Source organism: Vitis riparia, chromosome 19 (genome assembly GCF_004353265.1).
Source record: "Vitis riparia cultivar Riparia Gloire de Montpellier isolate 1030 chromosome 19, EGFV_Vit.rip_1.0, whole genome shotgun sequence".
Classification (NCBI taxonomy): Eukaryota; Viridiplantae; Streptophyta; class Magnoliopsida; order Vitales; family Vitaceae; genus Vitis; species Vitis riparia.
In genome coordinates, this window is record NC_048449.1 from 4595552 (window position 1) to 4601736 (window position 6185).

Below are 6185 nucleotides of genomic sequence, written 5' to 3' on the forward strand. Positions count from 1 at the left end.
GGGAAAGCCACCACCATATTATCCACCCAAATCAACTACACCAAACAGGAGGGAAGAATCAAGCTTAAGGACATGGAGAGAGTATCCAGGAGCATCAGGCTCAAGGACAAAGGGAGGGAGTCAAGAACCACCAAACTCAGGGACAAAGGAAGGGAGGCAAGAAGCAGCAGGCTCAGGGACAAAGGGAGGGAGTCAAGAACCATCAAGCTCAGTCACACAGAACTCATCAAGCGCGGGAGGTATAACCAATGAACCAGAAAATAGGCAAAATCCCACTCAAAGGAATTGGGAGCTCAGGCCTTATCCTGCGAGTGCTTTGCCGGCGGATCCCCCCAAAAAAAACAAGTGCAATTGCTGCACGCAATAGACTGCTTGCTACTCACCAAAGTCAACTGAAAACCACTTAAGCTCATAATGACTTCTTAGTTCATTTCATTTTTTTGTTTCTCTGTCCTACTTTCTTCCCAGTTTTCTATGCACCCAAACAAATAAGTGGCCTAATGTTCATATTTTAGATTCAAAATACTATGAAAATTTTGTCACCTAAATACTTAAAAAGAAACTAATTATTTTTATTAGTGAATAATAAGAAGGTTTGTATAAGAAAATATAACATCGAAATGTTTTAATCACAATGTTCTTACTAAAGTGTTTTTGAGAGAATCAAATAGTTTTTTATAAAGCATTATAACTGGTTTTTCAACTTTTTAAAAAAAATTTGTAATTTTTTTTTCCGTATGAATGTAATTTTTTTTTCCCCTAAGAAGCATATTATATATTTTTAACACACTTTGATTTAAAAAATTTGTGCACGTGGCAATATTTGTTGGTCACTTCAATCTTCGACAAAAGACTCACGACAAAGAAGCCAAACTCAGGGTCTGAATTTCTTGCCCACTATACCCATATATATATAACCGCCAAACCCCCAACAACCATATTATAACTAGTTAGAGAGAGAGAGAGAGATGGTGTTGTAATCACTAATCAAAAGTGATTTTGTACTATAATTTTTCTCAAGAACCAAACACACCAAGTTCACCAAGAAGATGGATTTCCATCCTGTGCACCCATCACCACTGCCACGGGAAGAGAAAGATGAAGATCTCCACGGACACTTTGACGTGGTAGCAGATGAATGCATGGCCAATGAAAACTAGTTGGAGTTTCGCAATTTCCGACTTCAACCTCTTCATGTCCATGCAATCGTAAAGTGTACGCCAATAAGAAGAATAATTTCAATTCCTTGTTTTTTCTTTTCTTTTTTTCATAATCTTTCTTACGCTGAATGCACGCATTTCTTGGATTCTTGGTATGAATTACAATGATAGCTTCATGTCAAAGCTTAAACCCGGCTAGTTATTATGTTTGTTTGGTGAAGAAATGTAGGAAAGGGAAGGAACCAAAATCTTTGAATACTATATGGTCTCAATTTTGGGGTTCTTCAAGAATAAGATAATTTGTTTAATGGCAATTTTTATACCCAGTAACATTCTTATTTGTTTTTTGATGTTCGTTCATGTCTTTGTATAGAGAAAGGTTGAAGATGTGGAAGAAAATCTCAAACCTCTTTCCATCTGCTATCTGAGATTGATTCAAGGATGAGGGACGACACCTTCTTGGTTCATATATAGATTTTTGGTGGGAGTAACTCTACAGATTCTGAGAAGTCAATCGGAAATCAAACATATAATTTTTCACGTACTTGATCGTGCTGTCGTGAGCAGATGATAATTATTGTTTATTTTAATTATCATAATTAATTATCTACCATAATTATCACAATTAAATTTTCTAGAGATAAATCTTATTTATTATGATAATTATCATAATTAATTAATCATGATAATTATAATATTTATTTGATTTTTTATTAGATTACCTTATATGACATGTTAATATATTATTAGCCAATTATTATGCGGCAATTAATGAGTCAACATAAAATTTGTCCCTCTATAAATCCCTTCAAAAATTTGAAAGATTTGAAATAATAAATTTTATTTGGCTAGAATTTTAAGCCAAGGAACAAGTTTTCCAAACTTTTATTTTTTTTTCACTATTTTTATTTTTCTTATTTTGAATTTTGATTCAAATTTCTTATTTATTTTTTTTAAGCTTTGCTTTTACTACTTTATTTATTTATTTAGTTTGATTCGTTTTTTTATTGGCAACTAGAAATCCTAATACCAAAAGGATTTGAAATAAAAAATTTAATTTGACCCAAAAAAATTTTAAGCCAATGAGCAAATTTTTGAAAAAAAAATTAATAATTAGAAATCCTAATGCCAAAAGGATTTGATGTGTGAAATTTTATTGAAACCAATAAATTTAATTAGACATAAATCTTAAATTTCTCAAGTCTCTAAAAGCAATCAATTTGATTGGTGTTATTTATTTTTTAACTTTTTATTTGCACCTTATATATTTTAAGATATTTTCTAATTTTTTTACTCGTCCAAGTTAAAATTTTGCTTAGTTGAAAGCTTCTGTTGTTGTGAGGTATTTGTTTCTTCCTTTCTCCTTTTTTTTTTTTTTTTTTTTGTAACATATACCTTCTTCATTAATGGTGTTTTTTTCTTTTTTTTTTTCATAGTCATTCTTATGCAAGGAAATTATATTCCTTCTTGTTCAAGATCGTGGGGAAGTGAAAATATAAATTTTTTATTTCTTTAATTTTGTTCTTTTTTCATTAGTGAAATTTAAGGATTTATTTCTTCTTTTTGTGATTATGGAAGAAGAATTACAAAAAAGCAAGTGAGCATGAAATTGATTCCTTTTGATTTCATAGTGATATTATCCTTATAGCCTACAAATAAGGATTTATGTATTAATAAAGGGAGATTCTCGATCATAAATTTTTCTAAGAAATAAATACTTTCTAATGTACAAAAAATTTGAAATTCAAGGGCCAAGGTTGCTCTCTCTTCTCTTATCCTAATTAGGAAAAACAATGGTTTAATAATTAAGGTAAACTTTATCTAATGATCATTTGAAAAATGTAAATTTGTGTTTTAGCATGATTAATTCAAATACTATTTTCCTAATTGGATTAATTCAAAATTACTCTTAAGCTTCAAATACCATTTTAATAAAAACATTATAGAAAATTTAAAACTTAGATGAACAATATCTACAATATCAAAAACTATTATCATAATATATACATTAAAAATTCTTTTAAATTACAAGAGATGGTACAAAGTATCAAAATTAAAAATTTGCAATGAAGAATTTGTTTTCGGAATTACAACAATATAAAAAATGCAATTTTTATTCAAAAATAATAATGAAAGGTTGTTATTATTATTGAGAGGTTATTATTGTGAAGAAATTTTTACACCTGAACAAGATAATTCTCTAGATTTGCCTTTAACTTTCCAACAATACAAATGGGAGTAGACCATGAACTCAAAAGCAACATGACCAAGAACACACCACCTAGTGGTTTGGGTGCGCCACCACCTAGTCATATGTCTAGACCTCCACCTAGACCATAAACTAGGGGAAACTCTATGCCACCACCATATCATCCATTGATGAATCCTAGACCACTTTCTTTCTTATTTTCCATATAACTTTAAGTTATATTTGGCTCCGAAAATTAAGAAATAAGAAAAAAATATATATATTTTTTAAGGTTTGATTTTACTATAAAAAAAAAAGTAAAAAAAATAATTAAAATTAGTAAAAAAATTATATAATTTTAAATTATTTAGTGTTTATGTAGAAAGACTTAAAAAAGTGAAATAAGTTTGATGTAGAATATAATAATATATTTTCCCTCCAGCTTTATGTGAACCGGATAAGCCTAAACGAAATGAGGAATTGTTTTCCTACACAGAAAAGGAGGATAATATGGTGGTGGCTTTCCCCAGTGTATGGTGTTGCTGCAGGTTTAGACATACCAATAATAGGATAAGGAGGATGAATAGATGGAGGTGCTGGTGGAAGACCTGGTACAGTGGCGTTGCACCAGGACTTGTACTACCGGATTGGCTATGTTTGGCTATGTTGTTTTTGAGCTTATGGCCACCTCCCCTTCGTACTTTGCCGCTAGCTCCTTCATGCATTGAAGTCGACCCTCCTGCGATGTCCATTTGGTTGCTGAGAAACGAAAAATAAATAAAAGAAAATTACAGGGTATATTTTCTTGGTTTGCAATCGTCACTGCCACAGAAATATCAAGCTGTCAACGAACATTGCAACACGGTTTCAGATGAATATATGGCCATTGAAAACCGGGTGAATCGCAAATTTCCAACTTGATGATCTTCACGTCCATTAACCTATAAGAAGAACAATCTTTACTCTTCTTGTTTTTTCTTTTCTTTTTTAATAATCTTTTTAATTCTGATCACATGCATTTACGTTTCAAACCATCTAGCTTTCCCTGTACAAAGAAGTGGAAGAACATCAAAAATCAAACAAGAACATTACCGAGAACAGCAATTTTCTCACTCCTCTATTTGGTTCCATACAAAACCAAGAAAAAACAGAACCAGACAAGTTATCTTATTCTTGAAGAACCCCAAAATTTGAGACCATGCAGTGTTCAAAGATTTTGGTTCCTTCCATTTCCCTACACTTTCTCCCCAACCAAACAAGATCCTTTAGCTTTGTAACATACTGGGTGGAGTGTCAACCGTCCACATGAAGCTATCATGTTATTCATGGCAAGATACCGCACAAATGGGCTGTTTTTCTCGTAATTTGAGGGTTGGATGAATAAAGCAGTATGCAAAGAAACCAAGAAACGAAAAGATGCATGTCAGAATGTTTGTGATTATTAAGAACGAAAAGAAAAAACAGAAAAGTAAACCTTTATGATTGCATGGACGTGAAGGGAATCAAGCTGGAAATTCCGATTCTCCCACTCGTCGAGAGCTTGATCTTTTTGTGGCAGTGACTGGTGCAAGTCCAGTTGGGTATGCGGAAGCATTCGTGGTCAACATGTATTTCCAATAGGAGGACGACCTAAACCTTGAGGTCCTGCTCTATCGCTGAATATATGCAATAAAGAAGAAAATTAGGTTATAGTTAGTTGAAGATAAGATACGATAAAGAAGAATATTAGGTTATAGTTAGTTGAAGATAAGATAGGATAGGATATATATCCAAACATATCCTATTAATATAATATTTTAAAGTAGCATAGATAATGAGATATTTTATGTTATATTATACTTATATGTAATTTATAAAATAAACAAAAAATAATATGAAATATATATTATTTTAAATGTTTAAAATAAAATTTTCTTTTCTATTTTTGAAAACTACAAATTTTGTTATATTTAATAATATTCATGATTAAAATATTTAAATTTTATAAATAATTTTTTTATATTATGCTATTCAATATGTAAAAATAATTTATATATCATATATTAATATCATTTTATAAATATTTTTTTTAGTTTTTTTGTTTTAACCATAAATTTAATTTATAATAAAAAAATTATTTTACAAAATGAGTATATAAAAAAATAAATTTATACTACAAGGATATGCATATACTATATCTTAGTATAAGATTAAAATATCCCATGTAGAACAATAGAATGGATAAAAAAAAATGAGTGGAAAATTATAAATATTTTCTAATATTTAAATACAAGGTTTTACCAAATTCTAGAACTTCAATCATCTATCGAACCGTTTGTCTAGTACCTTTTGAACTTTAGTTTTACATGATCATTGTCATATTCATCCACATTTGAAAGAGAATGACTTAAATATTAAGATAAACCATATGTGATGATCATTTAATAATGTTTTTAAAATTTTATCAAATGTTAAATTTTCACAAAAAATATTGAAACATCCTATCTTGAGGTATGGGTTAAATATATATAAAGTATCAAATAGTTATCTTCCTATATAAAATAGGTAAAAAAAAAACATATTAATGGTGCATTTGATACTAATATTGGAAAACATTTATAACCTTTCTAACACTTGAATGAAAAAATTGTTAAAAATATTGGAAAAGTCTCTTAAAATCATTGTGAAACTTCCTTTTAAGTATTAGAAATACTATAAATACTTCAAAAAATTACTGTCAAACACAATAAAATTAAGTATAACACCACTTGTAACATTTTTTCATTTACATTTTTTATAACATGTTATGTTATTAACATTAATGAAACTAAACCACTAAATCACTTCACACATGAGAA

The 6185-nt window shown here is 29.5% G+C and overlaps 1 long non-coding RNA gene across 1 annotated transcript; it reads right to left on the reverse strand.

Annotated features, from left to right (window-relative positions):
- Positions 1-3736: 3736 nt before the first annotated feature.
- LOC117908660 lies at positions 3737-4993 on the reverse strand. Its single transcript, XR_004650233.1, has 2 exons — positions 4823-4993; positions 3737-4697 (listed from the first exon to the last, which is right to left on the reverse strand). It is a non-coding gene; the product is annotated as an uncharacterized LOC117908660 (long non-coding RNA).
- Positions 4994-6185: the final 1192 nt, after the last annotated feature.